Raw genomic sequence first — 22,208 nt, forward strand, 5'->3', positions numbered from 1 at the left:
GCATCCTTCGTTTCGTGGAAGCGAACCCATCCACCCTCGCCCCGTCTTCTCGCCTCCTATTTCCACGGTGTACAATGTAAAATACACCTAGTGGACGGCGTTCTTTCCCCTTGGCGGAAGGTCTGTCAGGGGGTTGGTTGGACGAGGAGGGACGAGACGAAGCGAGAGAGAGAGAGAGAGAGAGAGAGGATGGGTGGCTATCGGAAACCCTCGGTCCGACCAATGCCACGCCGCCTTTATCGTTTTACAACAGAAAGGCGCACATCAGTCAACCGGTATCTCCTCACGGTTGATTTCCCGTGGCCGCGGCGGAACCAACCTAACTCTCCTCTCCTCTCCTCCTCTTCCTCCGTCCCATCATTTCACCCCTCGTTCCTTCTTCTTTCTTCTCTCTCCGACCACCTCACTGTATATATATGTGTGTGTATCCACCTCTCTCCTTTCCTCCATCGAGTCTCTCCCTCGGTTCATCGTTCGTTCTTCTTTCTCCTAGCCTAGCCTAGCCTTCCTAGCCTCGCTCTACCCTTCTCCGTCGCTCCCGCCAGAGTTCTTTCCACCCCCCTCGCCCTGGCAGACGTCTCTGGAGGCGACTGGAGGTGTAGCTGGAGGTGGAGCAGATAGTAGGTAGGGACGGACGCGGCCCGGGTGCGGTAGTTATGAAAACATATGAAATATATTCAATCTGGGCCGACGCGATAACACCGCCGCCGCCGCCGACCGACCATCCTCCCCCACTCGTCGGATCCTTGCACACTGCCCACCTATGTGAACAGGTGTTGGTGACTCGTATATGTGTATATATATGTATATACGTATAGGTCGGGGGATCGCGATGGTGGAGAAGACCGCACGCTCCTCTTCCAGAATCCCGCTGTGGAAATTTCAATGGATAACGTGGCGCGGAGATTGCCACGACGCCGGTCGTGGAGGGGAGGGGGGATAGGTGGATTTCTCGGTGGCATCCGATGGATTGGAATGGCCGATCCACGTTTCGTGACCACGATTTCTGCGGATGGGGGTGAGACATGATGGAGAAACGAATTTTTTTTTTTGTGCCAATCGATTATAATATTTCTTTCTTTTTTTCTTTTTTTTTTTACCGTTTCATCTGATTTATAAAATTTTAACGATGTTTAAGGGATGATAAGGAGAATTCGGTAATCGAAATTCTTCCCTTTGGAATAAAATTCGAGGAGGAGGGAGATTATTCCACTGAATCCTGAATCGTGAAAGATAGTTTGGGAGGATATTTTAGCGATCGGTGGAAGCGACGATCGGTCCCCCTACTCCCCCCCTCCCTCCTCCCGTGCTTTATCGGCACGGTCGCGATTACTGAAAATAGAACGTTCCTGACTCAGATACCGGTAGCCGTGGCCACGGCCGGGTACCGTGGTTGACGGCGGCCATTATAATTATCTCACAAATTTCTAATCGGGCCGCGATTATTTATCTCGATAGGTTTTACAAGCGCTCGAGACCCGCCGGCCGCCCTCCCCCTGTTAACGTGCTTCGTTTCGAGCCGTGGACGACCGATAAAGAACCGTCGTCTTAATCGCTATGCAAAACAGCGAGGTATACGTGAAAAAATGCTCGCATAATTTACTCCATCGAAGCTACGATCGGTAAGCGTGATCCACGCGGACTTCCATGTACGTATATATATATATATACGTGTACCATCTCTCTCTCTCTGTTTCGTTCCCTCTTCGGCTACCTTCGGCTAGCTTCGTGTGTGCACCGGTTGTGCAGAGATCGCGCGGTGAAGTGGCGCGAAAATACGAGTCGGTCAGGCGAAGTGGAGCGAGCTGGGAATGGACGCGGCGATAAGGAAAGTCAACCGCCCGCTTATCGCCGCGTTATCTTTATTTTCCACCGCGAGAGAACTATCCGCGATACGCGATAGATTCGTATCTAGTTCGATGAAACCGCGGCTCCACGGCTTGTTAATTAGAATGGAGCCGCGCCGGGGAAGGAAGGAGGAAGGATCGAATCGATGGAAGTTGAATCGATATAGTTGGAACGAGGAGGAAGGGTTCCAGGAGAGAAAGAATTGTATTAAAAAAGAAAAATGTTTTCTTCTTTTCGAAAATTCTTTACTCGTTATCCGTCCTTCTAAATTGTTCAAATTTTGCCTGTCGCCAGATAAGATTCGCAGCTAAATGGCGCCGGAAATTTCGTGGGCGGCGTTCCGCGATTAGATCCCACTGAATCACCGATTCCTCCTAATCGGAATATTCACGAATTCCTCTCTGAAATGGCGCCATAAATTCTCCTCCCTATCTCTCCCTATCTCCAGATCTTATCCAAAACGATATCGATCCGTTCGATTTCGAGTCGATGATCCTTTTTTTTTTTTCGATCTCGAAATTCGCCAAGATTAAACCTATCCATCGGAATCGAAATCGATATCGATCCCATATTCTTCGAAAATACGGGATGCTTGGCGGGCGCGTGTCCGTGAAGTGGCGCGAAAATACGAGTCGGCCAGGCGAAGTGGAGCGAGCTGGAATGGATGCGACGGAATATACGTACGGGGCGAAGCAAACCGACGCGGCGATAAGAGCGGTGGCGAGCCGTTATCGCGATCGCCGCGCGGCCACGTCGCGCGATAACGATAACAAACTCTCGCCGTCTCTTTCCCGCTCCCGCCTCCGCCCCCCTCCCCGCCCGTCGCCCGCTCACACGTACCCACGTAGCGCACGTGTATATTGTGCGACCGTCGCGAGGGCGAGAGGTGACTCGTCGTTACAACGTTCCGAACAACACCTCTGCTCCTCTCCTCTCGATCTACGCGAAATTCTCCCGAGGATAAAATGAAATTTTATTGATAACGCCCGCGATATAACATTCGATTCTCCTTTTTTCGAAACGATTCTTCCTTCCTTCCTCTCCCCATCACTTTTCCTTGCGTCTTTAATTTTTTTCCTTTTACCATTCGTAATATTTCTCTTCCAGAATATTAATATTAGGATCTCGTGGATTTTTCTCAATCGAAAATGTTGTAAAATCTTCTCGCAGAGAGAACGAAAAATAGGAGGAAGGAAGAGAAAGAAATTGTAACGAGACGAAAGGAGAAAATTGCAGGGACCAAAGGGGAAGGAACGAGCGTGTATATATATATGTGTGTGTGTGTGCGTGGGTTCGGTTTCGTGGCGGTATTCGCGGTGGTGATTTGGCGGGATCGCAGATCGCGATAACTCGGCTAAGTAAGATCGAGGTGTCGGCGAAGGAGGGTGGACTGCTGCCACGGGCATAAACTCGGGCCTCCCCTTCCCTCCCTCGCCGCAACCAACGGTTTGGGGAATGCGAGGCACGCGACTGCCGCCCCATTGCACCGCGTTAGCTTTTCACCCTCCGCCGCCCTGTTTTTCGGCCCGCAAACCGGCCACCCCCCCTCCCCCCGCTCGTTGGCTGCTCGCCATCGAACCAGACCACCAATCCCTTTCACGCCCTCTTTGACGCGCTTACCTTTTTGACGCGGGAAATTACGGATTGCCGCTACTTCAAATTCCCTCCTTTTATTCCTATCGAGATTCTGTTGTGCTTTTTATTTATTTATTGGTTTGTTTATTTTTTGGCGATTTTCGTACCGTAATTCGATTCTAAATTCGGTAAAAATTTGAATTTTGGATAATTATTTACAAGAAAGGAAAGAGATTTTTGAATTTTGACGGATTATCGTTTTGCCCGGCGTGATTTATTCGACTGATTCGAAATGAAATTTTATTATACAAGGGAGGGATTTATTGTTTTTTCTTTTTCTTGATTTATTTATAGTAGTCAGCTTTTGGAATTTTGTTTCGAAATAAAATTTGTTGTAATCACGATGGATCCATCAAATAATTTTATATATATAAAGAAAATATTATTCTCTTTCGTGAAAGGATACGAATATTCTTTCCTTTTTTTTTCTTTTTTACTTCGAAAGTAACTAGTTTCGCTCCGGAATATACACGGTAATATTTCGTAATAAATGGGCTTCAACCTTGATTGAACGACGCGCGAGAAATTTTCCACGAGATTTCCGATCGTTGTCTTCCTTAGACCTTAGTTCTATTCTTATTCCGATAATAATTTATTCATCCGATTACAACTCGATACAATTTATTCGGCGGTGGATATTTTTAGATCCACGGTTCTCAAACATTTCGTGTACGATAGGCAGTTTCTCTCTAGCGGCTTCTTGTGAATGAAGGTGATGCTCTATTCTTGCGAGTATTAAAAGTATTACCCGATTAATTATCCTTATACCCCGCGATCAAGATTAGAAAACCGCGAAGAATAGATGGATCTAAAGAAAATGCTAAAATATACAGATCCTCGTGATAAATTGTTAATGGATTCCGTGGTATATATTAACTATACATTTTGTATATCAATCGCGCTAAGCTCTGGTAAATAAATAAATAAATGAATGTATAAAACGTCCGAGAAATTTTATTCTTATACACATGTATGTGTGTAAAACAGAAAAGAACGACGACGACGACGATGACGCCGCATAAATTTCCATAAAAATCAAATATACTATCCCTTGGGGATAGAAATTAAACGGAACGAAAAAAGAAATATGAAAAATAAACGAGAAAGAATGACCCGAAGAAATTACAAATTTACCCTTCGATATTAAGGATCCAAAAAAAAAAAAGGAATAAATAATCTCTCGTAATCTCGGATCGATCGATCGAAGCTCGAGGACGATAGACGGATAAGGACGATATCGATCTTGGATCGATTAACACCTGGACGAGATAACGAGATTGAGAGACGATAATCTGTGAGGGGGCACAGGTGGACGATAATCCCCGTTTTCCCCCTTTTTCTGCAAGCCCGTGAATTACATTATGATAATCGCGGCCCCCATTAACATATTAATATAATTCACGGTGTATAGCGGCGCGTGTAAAAGTGCGATGCGATAATATTCATTTCGTTCGACCCATTTCTGCCCCGCACCACGCATTAATCACGCGTGATGAGGTAACGAAATTGCCCTCTTCTGCGTACTGCGGGAGGGGGGAGGCAGAATTACGAGAATTTTCCTCCAGGGAAACGCGTGTCTTCGTTCTCAGAATTGTTTCCGCGATACGATCCGCTTATGGGTCTCCGCGTGCAACACCGTTTCAACGAAGCGGAGGGCTCGACTTTTTTAATCGGATCGATCGAAATGTTGGAACGAGAGGGACGATGAGTTTATATCAAATTGGATCTTCTTTTCTCGAAATTACCTTCGAATCGATCCGAATTCCGTTTTTAAAATTTAATCGATCTTATGATATCGATCGATGGACAATTTTAGCTGAAGAATAAGATTCGAGATAAAAGTGGATGGGTTGATTGAATGGTCATTACTTAGGCGGGTTAAAAGAGATGACAAATGAATAGAATAGTTTTGCAATCGTAAATAGGATTGAAGATCGAGAGAGAGAGAAATCTAATTACGAGTAAAATTCCGTTCCCTGCCGAAAAATTGGCCACTTTTTTCGAAACCGTGGCTCTCTCTCTATCCTCTTTCTCGCTCCATCCTCGGCCAGGTCGTGACGCTTCTGCGTGCAGTGTAGGCAGTAGGTAGGTTGTGTATGGAGATAGGATCTCGACAGCGCTGGCCGTCGAAGCAAATCGATTAATTGGGAACTGGCTCGCTCGATCGCCACGCTCTGACGTCTAAAAACCAGCTCGACCGTGTTTACCGCAATACCGTGGAATATATACCGCGACGAAAACGTGAAAACGACGAGAAAAAGGAAAAGAAAAAAAGAAGAAGAAATGGAAGGAAGAAGGGATTCGATTCTTGATTCGTGCAAATTCGTCGCACAAACAGGTTCATTTCGAATCGCGTGCGAATCAATCCGTCGATCCCCCGTTCACGATTCGGAATTTCATTTCGATTTCGAGACACGCGGCTCGAGGAAGAATGCAAAGGGGATCGATCGCCGCTGTTCGAAGATTCTCGATTCGTTCGAGACGCCGGCCGAATTTTCGATGGAACGATTCTTACGAATTGATTATATTCACGGTTTGCCAGCCTTGTTGTTACACCGTTTTATTACGTGTTTATTACGCACTTTATCGCCGGCTCGTATCTCGTCCGTGATCTTTACGTTCGTGGATTTATTACGACGAGATAGATAGTTCAGATCCGAGTTTGTATCGAATTGATATCGAATTCGAAGCTCGTCGATTCCGATCGAATATTATTTCCTCCTCGAAGCAGATTATCGGGATGTTGAAATTCGCGTGGAAAAAAGATGATTTTTATCGGGTGAGGATAAATTTATCTCGATTGGGGTAAATAAGAAGAGTGGTAAATTCTTCGAGGAGGAAAGATTGTCAATTAGGAGATCAGAAACGCGGTGATTATTGAAATTCTACGCCACGCCTACGATTAAAATTTCTCTTCTCAATGCACAATGTTTACAAATCATTAGCCTGCCTCCTCTTAATCCCCCGTGCAAAACTTTTTCCAAAACCAACACCTCGTGGAATTCCAAGATCCTTCGATTAAACGGCGAGCAATAACGAACGGAATAATTTGTCGGCCTCGAATTCGCCTCGAATCTTATCTACGATCTACGGCGTATTTTTCATTTGGCCCCCCTCTTTGGTTATCGTCCAAACCGAGATAAATACGCCGCGATCACTCGGGGCGTGTTCGCACTTACGAAATTGCATTCCGACACGACACATTGTCAAACTCTCTTTTCTCTCTTTCTCCCTCCCTTGAGAGTGAGGAGGGAGGAGGGGGTGAAGGGGGTGAAAGCGAAACGAAAAGTCACTCGGACGTGTGCAACGAGCACGCATGAATGCGCGCCGAAGGGGCCCCCTTATCCCCGACTTGGAAAAAGAAAGAGAGGAAAAAAGGGGAAAAAAGGAAAAGGAAGAAAAAGGGTGATCCTTGGAGAGAGAGAGAGAGAGAGAGGGAGAGCTCATTGAAACGGGGCACGGTCGGATTCCGAGCAACGGGTCGCAATAAAAAGGAATCTTTTCGGCCCCGATGAGAAATTCGATTCCGATCGAGGGGGCCTTTTTGCAATTCCTATCGAGTTTCGCGACGCGAACCAGCTTAAATCTCGATTTAATCTCCCCAACGGGCAGATTTTTCTTGCTCCTTGAAATCCTTATATAACGCTCGTGCGTATCGATCCTTGTAAATATATCGGGGGACCGTTGCGGTTGCAACAAGAGTATCCGTGTATGGAATCGTAGAAATTTCGGGGACCAGGAGTCGAGGGAGATACTCGTTCGTTCGAAAATCGATGAAGGATTCGAAAGAGGATGTCATCTCTTTTTTCACGATCGAAATAATCGTACGAATATATTGGATCCTCGTGCGAGAATCGATCGTGTAAATCGATCGTATCTCGGTTTATCTGTCGAAATATCGCACGGGTTTCAATCGCGTGATTTAATCGCGTCGGGAAAATTGTATAAATAAACGGGAATAAAATTCGTTTCGATTCGAGTCGATCGATAATAGATAATCGCGCGCGAATAAATTTTCCTCTCCCCTTGTTCCAGCTTTGACTCGAACGATGAAATTTTTTTCCGAGTAACGAGAAAACCAAAACCTAACCAATTCGTTGTTTAATTCCCCGCCAATTGTAAATTTAATCGCGAGCAAAGCGAGATGTTGAGGCTCGCGCGGCGAATTTCGATAGGTTCCATTAGGAATGCAAATGGCGAAAAGTACTTAGTTTTACATCGAGTCTGAAAGGTCACGATTGCTCCTCGAGATCCATCGGCTCAAGAAGCACCTACACACATGGATGAGTCACGTAACCTCGGCCGTATCTCCTCGTATCTCCTATTCGGCTGAAGATGTACACGTTACGACATTGGTTTATCTTCCTTCGACTTCTTCTCCGTTCCGTTTCCAAGTACTTGCCGCGAGTGAACTTGCATCGAATCTGCACTTGGTTTTTATCCGAAGTAGATCGATTTCGATTTATTCAACGAGAGATAGAGAGAGAGAGAGATTCTAGAGAGAAGAATGCGAATAAAAAGAAGAGAGATCAAGAAGAGAGATAAAGCGATCAAATTCTTTCCTCTCTTCAACCCGATTGCGTAATACAATCTGTAACGATGCATCAGCGAAAACGCAGTTGCATTTTTTCAAACGTGCTGCTCGACTCAAGAAATTGTATAATCAGAGATCGTTAAATCGATTAACGATGTTCCGCCGATATCTTTATATCTTTCCATTTTGATTCGAAGAAATAATTTTGCTTTCCTTCTTTTTTCCTTTTCTACTTGTTAGTTTAGTATAAAGAAGATTCGATTGTTAATATTGATTTAAATATATACGTATTTTCCTCGTGTCGTTAAAGCTACTTTCTTCTATTCCCATCTATCTCTGGTAGAATTCTATACAATTGAATTTTCCTGAATCATTTTGGAATATATCTTTATATGATTCGTTTCCTGAAATGATCGATTTTCCAGGAAACAAACGTTACGCGAGAAGGAACGCAAGAATGGAATAAGAGGAGGAATTCCCTCGAATATGGTTATTTTATTGCGCAGGGGGAGGGGAATTATTTGAACGAAAGGGCGAAATATTTATGGGATATCGCCAAGTGGAAGGATCGCGGAAACGTCGTTAGCGTATCGCGGGCAAACGATTCCTTCCTGGGTGACACGGTGTAGGAAGAGTTTGTGGAAAAAATCGGTCGTGACGAAACAGCTCGTTTCCATGCGTCGTTCGCGACGACGGTGCCGATAAGCTTTACGAGGCTGCGCTCCTTCTCTCTTCGAGCCGCCTCCGTTCCAGCTTCTCGCGCGCCTCTATCGCTCTCCCCTCCTCCTCCACCTCCCTCTTTCTCCTCCGCCACTCCGACAACTTGAACAGTCTTGAACCGATCAAGACTCGATGCTTAACTTTCTACGATTGATCGTAAACTTTAACCAAATTCCTGCTATTTCTTTTCGACAGATTCATAATCTTTCTTGAGGAAGATAGAATTTAGATCGAGAATCTTGGATTCGAAAAATTATTTTAAAAATTCCTATACTTTATATTAAATTTAATAGTTGAACAGTTCTTTTCGACAGATCCATAATCTTTCTTGAGGAAGATAGAATTTAGATCGAGAATCTTGGATTCGAAAAATTATTTTAAAAATTCCTATACTTTATATTAAATTTAATAGTTGAACAGTTCTTTTCGACAGATCCATAATCTTTCTTGAGGAAGATAGAATTTAGATCGAGAATCTTGGATTCGAAAAATTATTTTAAAAATTCCTGTATTTTGTATTAAATTTAATTTGTTGAACAGTTAGCTCGATAAATCGATCGCCACGAATAAATGTTATCTACAATAAGTATTGATTGAAATTTTTAACCTAACCTCACTTTTTCTAAGCCTTCGGGTTATGCCTTCGACCGTTAATAATAAAAGAAACTGTGGAAAAGAGTTTTCCCTCGAATTGGCCTCGATCCTCCTTCATTAATTCCTCTCGTCTTTCCCAGCGGACCGAACACCTGTTTCCCTCGACGTCACACGGTCGCTTCGCCTCTCGCACGCAGCTCACCCCGACCAATTACCCAGAAACCTGCGAGCATTGAACGAGGTGCGGAACAATTCTCCACGGCTCCCTTCTCCGTTCTTTAATCGCCACACCTCCACCTGGCCGCCAACTATCACACGCCGCTCCAATACTACACGCATAGACGACGACGACGGCGGATCGAGAGAATACGGATGGAAGAGGGCCCGGGTCAGATGAGATTGCGTGCGCGTGTGCGTGCGTGTATCGTTCCAGTCGAAGCTTATCGCGGTTGAAACGATAACACTCGAACGCCCCCCAGATCACTCGATAACCACGAATATATCGACATCGGCCTGGTCCATCGGTCATCAGTGTTTGGCAGCCTGATGGAAAAAGACCAGGTCCTTCGATCAGGTTGCACAAGTATGTGTGTATACATATATATATACGTTCTCTCGTGATCCACCCTTTCTCTCTCTCTCTTTTTTATCTCGTCTCTCATTTGCATCATTCTCGATCTCATCCGGTCCCGGTTGAAATCGTTGGCGCGAGAGGCACACGATCGTGATAGGAGGTTGCGCGACGACTTATCGGTTGTTGTTTCGTGGCATAAATAGTTTCCATTATGATATTCCGGTAATAAATCGAGAATGCTTCGTGGTACGGATATTCAAGAGTGGCACACGTAAACGGCCAATTCTGCAACGGGATTTATTATTACATGTTTTTGAAAAGCGAAGCTATATACGTTCTTCGATTATGCTTTCTGCTTTTCTGCGAGATGTTGATTGCCAATCAAGTAGGGCCGTTATGAATTATAATAAACTGTTTCGTGAAAGGAGAGGGGGAACAGCAGGTGTTGACAGCAACAAGAGAGATGCTCGATTGGTGGAATTATTTTTCCTTCTTTAAAATCTTCTTTTTCGTCTCTCGTGGATAATAATCTTGGTTGATCCGAAAATTATCGCGGAGTAGAAAAAGAAGAAGAAGAAGAGGAGGAGGAAGAAGAAAGAGGTTATATCGTAGTTTCGAGACGATTATTTTAATTTTGGAATAGTTGGAAGGCTTGAAACGGTTGATGGATTGATTATTGATAATTTCCAGTTGATTATTCCGTCATTGAAAATAATAAGGTTATTACTATTACGCTCGTGTTAGATTACGCGAGTGCAGTAATGGTATTGGATTTTTTCTCCCTTCCCCCTCTCCCTTCTTCCATTCCTCCGCGAATGGAATTTCATTTCTTTAAAGTATCGGCGATCGTCGTGGAAGATTATATTAATTTCAAAATAGTTGGAAAAAAACAAAAAAATTCTTTCGAGCCGTCGTATATATATATTATCGTATAATTTAAAGTTAATTTTTTTTTTTTCCTTTTTTTTCCTTTAGAAATATTATGCTACAATGCGTGTCCGCATGAGATTACCTTGATTCAATCATATAATGTTATGGCAAATGAGATTTCTTTTTTAATCTCTGTCGTAAAACGTAACCATGTAAGTGAATATAATGGATATAAGAGGAAACGAAGATAGGTCGAAAGAACAATGCCGTATTTACCGGATCGTTTTGTTCTCCACGTGTGCAACACTGCATAAACGCTTTTGTCCAACATTTTCTTCAATTGTCTCTCCTTTTTTGGTATAATAAATAATCCTTCGTATTAGAGAATCACATATATATATACATAGAATCGTTACTATATTTGTACATACAAAACGGCGTCGCAGAGAAAGCCTGTCCGACGATAAAAATTCGCATCCACTTTCGTTCTTCTCCTCGTTTCTCAATTTCCAATTTTAAATTTTCTATCATTATTCCCTTCTCTTGTCATTTAATATCTCAAAAAAAACATACATATTTAATATTAAAATTTAACAAATAAAATAAAATCTTCCCAATCAACCAATACACACACATATATATATATATACACAAGAAATAACAACGGTCCAAGCGAGCATCTTCTTGCTCCAAAATTCCAAAAGCGAAATACCCCAGAGAAGAATTCGAGCTGTTACACATTGTTCGACAACGCTCCACGTCAACAAGAAGATCCAACAGAGGCAACAATGTTGGCCATCCGTTCCGTTCCGTTTTTCCGCCCGTTCGAGGCGGTGGTTCGATGAAAAAGAAACGGAGAAAAAAAGGGGGGGGGGCGCGTCTACGGCCCTGACATTCCCCTCGGCTGGGGAGCGCGGGGCCCCGGGTATCGGAAAGCCATGGGAAAGAAAGAATCCGCAGGAAAGTCATCCGACGCGATGGGACCGGCCGATATCGCGGGCCTCGCATAAAACTCGGCTATCTTCGCAATCTGATGCCGCACGAACCAGTTTTCGGTACGGGTGAGGATCCGCGAGCATCTCTCTCTTTCTCTCCTCTCCTCTCTGTTCCGTGAAGGAACCATCTTCCTCTCCAGCCTTTATCCGCTTCCAATCCACCCGGCCCTCGTTCAGAGAAATATACAGGCGGGGATCGATACGGGCGATCGATCGAGAGAGTGGAGAAAGCGAATCGTGCGCGTTCCTTCGCCTCCTCGAAAGTCGAACGTGCTTAATTGAAAGGAAAAGAAAAGGGAAAAAAGGGGGGGGGGAAAGGAAGAAAGGTGAAAAAAAAGGAGGAACGGGGTGCGTGGGCAGGGCAATACGATACCACGATATCGGCTAATCGCGGTGAAGGTGTCGATTAGCTTTCGATCTTCCGGCTGGCCGCCCCCGCGAAAGCTCGAGATACCGATCGAACGAGATCGAGCCGAGTTTTCTCGAGAAACTCGGCCCGACGAGTTTTTCTGGATTTTTAATCTCGACCCGAGGAGGAAAAGTTGCCTCGATCGATGTAGATCCGAGGAGAGATTGCACAGAGTTTCTCGTGCGCGCGTTTTCTTTCTTTTGGTATTATTATTATTATGTTGTTTTCTATTATTCGATCGATAATTTTTAATCGATTCGATGGATTTGGATTAAACGTGTATATTATTATATTATCGATGAAGTGCAAAAGTGATGGATCGTTGGTTAATATTGATTACGTGAAAGGAATTTGGAATGTAATTTGAATGGAATAACATTCTTTCCTTTCTTTTCTTTTCCTTTTTTTCGCTGATATCGATTTTGATATCGAGATCGAGGTGTTGGGTAATCGAGGTCGCGTGGAAAAATAGAGCGACAGACGCACATTCCACGAGGAAAGGTAACACGAAACTACGGCGTACGGGCGTTCGTCGACCCGCTCGTTTTCATCGGCCGTGTAATCGATCAATCGGTTGTCGGCCGATAATCTAAATCGAAGTGTCGAACTTCATTAACGTTTTGTACGCTCCTATCTCCCCGGCACCGCGGCTCGTTATTCAATTAAATTACGACTACGATTATATATTGTGGACATCGATGGGCCCGATATCTTTCTCGTAGCATCGCCTCGAGAATCGAAACGGAACGAACAATTTTCAAAAAATAAATAAATAGGGAACGAGATAAAAAGTAGCTGCGAAAGTGAAATTGATATAAATTTTAATAAATTTTATACTTGTCTAGAAGAAAAAAAAATAATTAAACCAGCAAGAATTATTAGAAAACATTTCTAATAATCGATTGGAAATACGTATGACAAGAGATTTGCTTCCTAAAATAATAATACAAATATTAACGAAAGTGTTTTCCCTTCGAAAGAAGATATATAGAGAGAGAAAGAGATATAGCTCATATTCGTACCATCGATCGATTAAACGGCTTAATCGATCAACCGGCAGACCGGACGCAGCTAATCTGAGAGAAGAAGGACACGAGGCAACTACCTGTGAACCCACGTCGCCGTTTGATCGCCTCCTCGTTCGTGTGTTCGTGCGCGCAGAACGTGTCTGTTCAACGACAAGGATAAACCGCGGGTAGAAGGTAGAGGCGCGGGGAGAGAGAGAGAGAGAGAAGGATGGGCAGAAAGAGAGGGCGATGGGCGGAAAGGTTGGAGGGAGTATGGGGGTAGGCAATCAAATTGCGGACGAGCGTAAACAAGCGGGCGAAATTAACCTTCCAATTTCTGCGGCTTGTTGCTAAATAATCGATTGCCGCGTACCGAACTCTCCGTGCCGCTTTGCCGCGGCGTTGGCGTGCGGCAACAGGTGTGAGTCGTGCAGCCGCTGTTACACGACGCGGCTCCTCTCGCCTAACCTGCTTCTTTTCTTCGGACACCTCCAACAAAAATTATTGCTCGTCGTAAGCTGAGTGCTGAGTAGCACGACGAACGATTCGAGTTTAACGGTGAAATTTTATTTAGAAGAGAAATTCGTCCAGGCAAATTGTGCACCGATCATTATTGCAATTTAGTAAAGAGGTTAGAAAATAGTTTTTGTCTTTATTCCAAGGATAATGATTCGAGGGGAATGTTAATGATAATGGAATAAACGAAATGTTGACCAGATTCTGTTACATTTAACATTGATCGAACAATTTTTGAACGAGTCTGCGTACGATAATTGTAACGATGATATTGGAAACGAGTAAGTGGTTTCATCATTATCGAGCATCTAAGCGATAACAACCACTCGACGCTTTCAATTTTCCAAGAAGAAATTAACAACATCAACCGCTCGATTCTCGATCCTTTCTCTCTCTCCTCGATTATCCATCCGATAAACACTTAACTCCCACTTCAACCCCTTCATTCGTCAATCGGACGAATCCAAGCCGCAATTGGACGCGCTATAAATCCGCTCCACTTCCAAAACGAGAAACCATCTTTCGGATCCGATCGGCGTCGATTCAATTCGAGCGGTTTTATCTCGTCGATGCAAATACGGGAAAAGGGGAGGAGGGAGAAAAAAACACGGGTCTATCCGACGAACGGTATAATCGGCGACCGCGGTTCGTGGGCTGGCGTCACGACGCATCGTGTGACGGCGGCCGATCGACGCCGGATAAGCCACGGCAACTATTTCGAGTTATAGCTCGCCGAGAGAGTTACGGGCCGCTCGCGGGATTTATTAATCGCGGCAACGACTGACTCTCTAACCCAACCTCTGCCTCTTTCCCAATCTTTCCCCGTCCCCGTGTTTCATCCGCGCTTTTTTCTCTCTTTTTTCCCCTTTTTTTTCGTTTTCTCTTTCGTTTTCGCTTCCGATTTCATTTTGCTTCGAAATCGAATTCAACGACTGGACGACGAAAAGTCCAGCTGCGAGAAGAGGGGGGAAGGAGGGAAAAAAAAGGAAATATCAGTTTGCCATCGGGTCGAGAAATATATTACCGTGCGTAGATCTGATATTCTTCAGAACACCGTGTAGAGAATTTATAGTATACGGCTACCTTGATGCTCGCGCGTGAAACGCGCAGATGAATCTTGGCTGAATCTTGGAAACGCGACGAATCGTACCTGCGTATCCTGTTCCTTGTTCCTTCGAAATTGTGAAATTGTCTATAGGGATCTTGGCAAGTATTCTTGTACCAGGGATTATTGGGTCGATAAATTTCCTTCCTTATCCAATCGAAATCCTCGTTGACTCGAATCTTGGATCATCGTTGAATTATCGTTGTCGCTTCATCATCGAGTGAAATTCTTTTTTTTATTCTCTTCTTTCGAATTCTCCTCTCAGAAGAATTATAATATATAAAATTGCGACTTAGAGATATTTCCTTTCCAATCCTCGAAATTGGCCGATTCGATCGAAAACCAGCTCGAACATTTTCATCGAACGGAAACGAATCCACGGTTTGCGGATTAATAATTTTTCAGATCGTTATCGTTCCGCGACTTCCTCCTAGCGCCGCGATTGCGCTATCAATCGCCACGAAAGTGTTTGCCTCGGCAGGTTTATCTAATCCGGTTAATAAGACGGATTAAAAGAACCGCAACTTTCCCTCGGATAGCCGCTGCCGGATAATTCAAATCTCGGGATCGTGAAATATTCGTGGCCGATGATAAAAGACGAGTCGGTTCTTATCGATTATCTTCCTGCTGGGTAATTAGTGTCTCGTTCATTTAAGAAATCGACGGATCCGTTATCGATATTTTATATATATATATATAATATTTTTCCTCGTTGGAAATATATACGTTTCGTCATATTTTATCCGTGGTTATTTATCGCAGCTTCCACGCTGAATTTTTCAACGTTTGGCTGCGTTTTCAACGAGAGGTGTGCTGCGATACAACGCACGCTTTTGTATCGAGCGCGAGCGAGCTGCTGCTGCTGCTGCACACGCTCGCGTTTAACTTACTTTATCGCCTCGACCTACGTGCATTTTACACGCGCGCCGCATACGAGCGGAAACTTTCCTCGACGCGACGTTTTCTCTTCTGTCGCGAACCAAGCCGGTATACAGATTACGATTTGTCGTTAGCCTCGCGATAAACTTTATACGGCCGCTGATATCGGTCGATTCGATACGCATAAACCATCCGTGGCGTACGACGTCGATCACTGATACACCCGGAACGATCGTTACTGCGTTTTCCATTCCATTTTCCTAATCTGGGAACAGGAAGCTTTCGACCGAGCTTTTCATCTTGAGCCGTATCCAATCCTTTAATTCGATTGATTTAAAAATTAGCAACGATTAAAATTGAACACAATTCTCATCCTATTTATTCGAATTAGAAGAATTAGAAAGTTAATTTGTTTCTGAAGGATCAAGCTTTGGAAATTTGTGTCATATTTTAAAAAAAATACAAGTCTCTCTCTCTCGTAACGTTGTAATGCAACGATTTTAACGTAGACGATAAAATACGATAATATATTGGAGACATAGAACCGACAGAGCGCGTAATTATCGCAAAAACAAGGAAATCCAGGCTTAAATCCGTAAAGAAGCAGGAAGCTTTCGACCGACCTTTTCTTGAGCCGTATCCACTCCTTTAATTCGATTGATTTAAAAATTAGCAACGATTAAAATTGAACATAATTCTCATCCTATTTATTCGAATTAGAAGAATTAGAAAGTTAATTTGTTTATGAAGGATCAAGCTTTGGAAATTTGTGTCATATTTTAAAAAAAATACAAGTCTCTCTCTCTCGTAACGTTGTAATGCAACGATTTTAACGTAGACGATAAAATACGATAATATATTGGAGACATAGAACCGACAGAGCGCGTAATTATCGCAAAAACAAGGAAATCCAGGCTTAAATCCGTAAAGAAGCAGGAAGCTTTCGACCGACCTTTTCTTGAGCCGTATCCACTCCTTTAATTCGATTGATTTAAAAATTAGCAACGATTAAAATTGAACATAATTCTCATCCTATTTATTCGAATTAGAAGAATTAGAAAGTTAATTTGTTTCTGAAGGATCAAGCTTTGGAAATTTGTGTCATATTTTAAAAAAAATACAAGTCTCTCTCTCTCGTAACGTTGTAATGCAACGATTTTAACGTAGACGATAAAATACGATAATATATTGGAGACATAGAACCGACAGAGCGCGTAATTATCGCAAAAACAAGGAAATCCAGGCTTAAATCCGTAAACGGGGGGAAGGGAAACGAGGATAGCCCGTTGGAAGACTATTTGCTTTCTCGCAAACCATATGGAAAGCTGAGCGGCGCGTTATCGCTGCTTTACAGGAGGAGATATCGTCTTGTTTCGCATTGTTATTCAGCATTACGTAATAATAACATACTTAGAGATATCGGCGGTTTCCGCGTATCTACGCCGGTTGCGCGCTTCACAATATGTCCGATCTCGTAGATAGGAGGAAGCGGGGCCGGGTTGAAATGCAAGCGCAGTTCGCTCGTCTCTAAGTGGCGGGTCCGTTGTCGCTCCCATTGTACCGTGCCTCGATTGTTTCTATTCACGTTCCCGTTAACGGTGCGTATCCTGGTCCCCCGCTCCTCCGCGCCGTGTGTTTTCCTAATTGCACCGCGGTCGCCCCGTGCGATCGACGGCGGCGATTTTCGACGCGAATGAATCTTTCATCTCGCGGGGGGATCCGCAATGCGATTGTGTACGCACGCACGCGCGCGCATACACGAATTAATTATCGAACAAACGATGAAAGAAATCGAAATACCGAATCCGACGTAATAATAATTTCCAAGAATCGGTTTCTCGGCCTGAAGAAATACGAACCGATTATACAACCAACGGTGTAACTCCCATTAAACGGGATCACCGGACCTCTGGTCACGATCGTCCGGAACGGAAAATTAAATAAAACTTCGTAGAAGCGGGCGAGAAACCGAACATCCTCGTGACCAATAGATCTGATTAACGTGTCGAGGCTAGAGAAATGGATATGAAATCATATTCCATTGCTGTCTCCCGCGCGTGGTGAGATAGAGAGTCGAGGGGCTCGAGAGTAAGAGAAAGAGAGAGAGATAGAGAGAGAACTGTATTACCATCGATAGAGGATATATCGAGGACGGCGTGGCCACGTCAATCGATAGCGACCGTTCGATATCTCGAACCGAGCGAGCACCCGAGGGCGAGACCCCACCTCCTCCGCCGCGTACTTCCATCCGCGCATAATCATCGGCAATAAATCTCGGGTTGCATAAGTGTAACGAGAGATACGGGATCGCAACGCACACAGCCTGAAGCGTTACTGTTCCAGGGCCCTCTCTGCGCGTTGTGTTGGCTGGCCTGGGCTACCCGATCGTAGGCCCCCCCGTCCCGAGCCTTCGATCCACGACGATGATGCCGGGAAACGCGGTGGAGAGAGAGAGGAAGAGAGAGAGAGAAGGGCCGACAGAACGGCGAGATCGAGACGCGTCCGTTCCCGATAACCGGTCCGATTGTTTGCTGCCCGGATTTTTGGAATATGATTGTTATTATTATCCGTTGGCGCACGCTCTGTCTTCCCTCGATAGCGGATCGAATCGATCGAGAATTTTTCTTGTTCCCAGGCAAGTCCGGCTGCCTTCGCTTCCCATCCTTCTTTATCTATCTTGTCTTCTTGCTTTCTTCGGTGAAATACGCTTCTTCCCTCTGTTGATATTGTAGGACCTTACGAGAGATTGAATTCACCAGTGCTTCCTTGATGGATTGTGTTCTTTGATGATAAGTGGCATAAAGATGTATCGTAAATTGTGGTTCAATGTGAAGAAAAACACGCGAGTGAATCTTTTAACGTATTTATTTTTTATTTGGATTCATATTTCATACCGTTGTTTTTCCATCCTATTCAAGTCGGTATGATTCAGTTATATTTTTAGGTTAACGCAAAGTGTTCGTATTGAACTTTACAAAGAAATGTTTGTAATTAGATTTCTCGGAAAGATAATACGATAGTAATTGTCGAACAAGTGGGGAAACTAATTTTCTTATACTTAAATTTTCATAACTTTGTAATATCGAAAAAAACCAAACATAACCTTCTTTCCGCCTATGATCTTTGTAAGCAACGACTTTCGTCGTTTTTCGTTTATTTCAGTATGCGTAGGTACGCTTACTATTACGTGTCCTGTTTTTAATTGTATTAGTTAATTTTATGTCGATTAATATCGGTCGTTCGACGAGATATCGAACGACCGCTATCTTTCGAATCTCGATTGACATGGCAGTCGCATCCGCGATATATCTTGTATCGATGGTATCGTTGCTCCAGCCGCGCTCTATCGTCCGACGACCGGAAACAAAATACGATCGCGAATACTTTTCGTGGCGAGATCAAAGCAATCGTTCCACGGATAATTAATCGATTGTGTCAGTCGTTTCGATATCCATTCAATCGGGTTGGTAATTACGTTGTAGCATCGATAATGGCTGCGCATCTTTCGTTAGTGAGTGCTTCTTCGTCTCCAATTACTGTCTCATTAAATCTTAATTTAACTAGAAAGAAAGAGAAACAGGAAAGAAAAAAGTGGTATGTATTTCTTAATATTATGTAGAAATATTTCGAAAATAAATTAAATCTGATATCAATAATGTTCGTAATCGTGCAATGAATTACGAACAATTTGTATCTGTTACTTCGATGACGTTGTTAGGTTAGGTTAAGATTTCTTAACTGTTAAGTTAATAATAGAATAGCATTTATACGTAGTTTAATCCTTTTTTAATGTATTCTTCATCACATTTATCTATGTGCATATCGTTTATAAATATTTTTCTTTGATTGTAAATACATGTCAATCTAACCTCTGAATACAATCTAAATTCTGAGTCACTATTTATAATTGTTTAAATTAAAATATTTATTTCAAATCTTAAATCTTGTTTTTTAAAAGTTTTTTAAAATTCTAATTAATTTCTGACATTCAAATATTGCGACAAATAATTCGAAAAGTTATTAATCTAACCTTTGACACTTTGTATCTTATAGATATTATACACACAATTGTGTATTTTCCACGATAAATATAAAGCCACTATTAAAAGAACTACGTTGAATTGCGTTTTTCTCGTATCGATATCGATCTGATCTACGTAATCGCGTAAATTATAAGGAAAATCGGATGGAAAAATTCAAAATGATTCTACGATATGTTCGAATATGTATACATTGTTCCTATCTTTGCTGTTCATAACTTAGTAGCTATTTTTCAAACTTTTTTTAAATTATAATTAGTTTCAATATGTATTCTCGATACGGAAAAATAAATTATTTCTTCAATCCTTTTGTTTTTTTTTTTTTTTTTTACTTATAATTAGTTTTCAATCTATGTTCTATAAAAAAATAAATATTTGAAAATTAATAGAATCAAGAGAATCAATAGCATAAAATTATCGTAAATCTTTTTTTTCGATCTTCCTATATAAAGATTATAATAAAAAAATACGTTAATTCGATCCTGATCTAATCAAAGATCAAGTTTGTGGAAAATTTGTCGGATAAGGAAAAAAGAAAAAAAGTTATAACAACATTCGAAGTAAACATTGTGCAATGCGTCCGAGTTTCTTTCGATTAGAGTTGGAAATCTTGTGGTAACACGCGATCTCGAATCGAACGATCGTTATCGACCCGCGACCGGTAATTACCGCATCCTCATCTTGCGTTTTCTATCAACGAGATTTTCGATCGGTCTGTACTTCTATAAATTACAACGCTTAATCGCTTGTCCCTTTCTCTCTCGATACGGCTTTTTTTTTTAACGCTTTTAATTTGTCGTTAATTACTCCGTCGTATCTTGGGTTGACGTTTGACGCGATCTTGTTTGATCGATCTCTTCATTTATTCTTGCTTCAGATCTGATAATTCAACCAAGCAATGATGCAAGCTTGTTGAAACGTTAATGTTGATATACATATATATATATATATATATATATATATATATATATATATATATATGAAAGAAATATTATTTTTTCCAAGTAATGTCAAAATAATTTTTACGCGAGATTTATCTCAACGATAATTAGGTTAGATTTATTTATTTTTTTTTTTTTTTTTGTAAAATTCAACAAATTCTTCGAACGTGATCCTAATAGATTGTTTTATAAGATAAAAAATTATTTCGACGAAACAGAGATTTTTCTCTGTAAATATTTTTATATCTGTTTCCAATAATTGTTAAGGTATTTTTCGTAAGATTAAAATTCGATTATACGAATTTTCAAATATTTTAAATATAAATTTTATCGACATTCGATATATATTTATAATTTATAATTTTTCTTCCGTTATATTCAAAAATAGATATGAAATTATGTAAGCGTTCATATATATATATATGTACGCGATACTTCAATAATCGCTGACTAGTCAATTAAACCCGATAATGTTGCATATATATACACACACACATCGCGATTAATCCCCGTTGTTTCGACATGTTAGAATTCCCCACATCTGACGAATACGTTCTGACATGGCCGCCGCTCGTCTTAGATCGCGGGATCGCCGCTAACGATTGCACGATTTTTCATGCGATATCGCGGCTATCGTTAACGAGTATCTCTCTTAATGCCTTCGTCCCTCCATCCTCGCAATGTTTCATTACCCTCGACCAACCATCGCCCCTCTCCTCATTCCATTTTTTATTCTTTTCTTTCCATTCGTATCTGTCTCTCCTTACGGTTTACCACCTCTATCTCGGGTGAACCGATTCCATCTCGCTTCCACGACCCTCCTTCACCCACCACCACCACCTCCTTCCTCCTCCCTCTCCGTCGCTCCTCAAATTCTCGATCCCTCCCGGCAGCATTTCAGAGTCGGGACGCTTTTATCGTGTCGGCCGATCGCGAAACGGCATCTCGCGATAATTGTGAAATATTAATAATAACGAGGAAACGGGGCGCCCTTGGTGTGGCGCAACTCGGCCATTTACGCAGCCGAATAACATCTAGACACACTGGTACGCGGCATCGTACTTCGTTCGTTCGTTCGAGAGCGGACGCACGGAACGAAAGAGGAAAGACGATCTCATTTATGCCGGTCTACGCCGCTCTAAATAATATCGTTATGCAAAATTCGTCTCGGTGAGACGGCGTAAACGCGGCGGCTTTGATATCATGATCGATTTTTGGTAGGTTCGATCGTTGCCGGTCGTAAATCAATCCGGAACGACGTGAGATAAATGTCGCAAAATTAGAGGGCTTGATACCGCGCGATTCGGTTGCACGCGTTAATTGAATACACGGGCGGAAAATAAGAAGGCTGCGCGCGCAGCCTTCGCGACCGACCGCGCACGCGTTACTCGAAACTGTTTTAGCAACGGCGGGGGCTCGTTTAAAAGAGATCGACTATAAAGATGACGCTTCTTGTTCCTCTGGTTACCTGTGCGAGCACGAGGTTATTTGATATAATGACGCGGATTAATTGGACGAGAAATGAGATGAAAGGTATGTAA

At 42.7% G+C, this 22,208-nt stretch overlaps 1 protein-coding gene across 11 annotated transcripts in view; it reads left to right on the forward strand.

The window, feature by feature from the left end:
- LOC100577801 (zinc finger protein ush) overlaps positions 1 to 22,208 on the forward strand; it is a 175,280-nt gene that overhangs the window by 54,456 nt on the left and 98,616 nt on the right. For 6 of the 11 annotated variants that reach the window (XM_026443831.1, XM_026443830.1, XM_026443834.1 and 3 more), the window contains exon 1: positions 21,828 to 22,200. The exons of 4 other annotated variants lie outside the window; for them this stretch is intronic. The gene's annotated coding sequence lies outside the window, so the exon portion shown is untranslated. Of the gene's footprint in view, positions 1 to 21,827; positions 22,201 to 22,208 lie in introns of those variants that run through there. One more of the 11 variants, XM_026443839.1, reaches the window with a different exon arrangement.

Source organism: Apis mellifera, linkage group LG11 (genome assembly GCF_003254395.2).
Source record: "Apis mellifera strain DH4 linkage group LG11, Amel_HAv3.1, whole genome shotgun sequence".
NCBI lineage: Eukaryota > Metazoa > Arthropoda > Insecta > Hymenoptera > Apidae > Apis > Apis mellifera.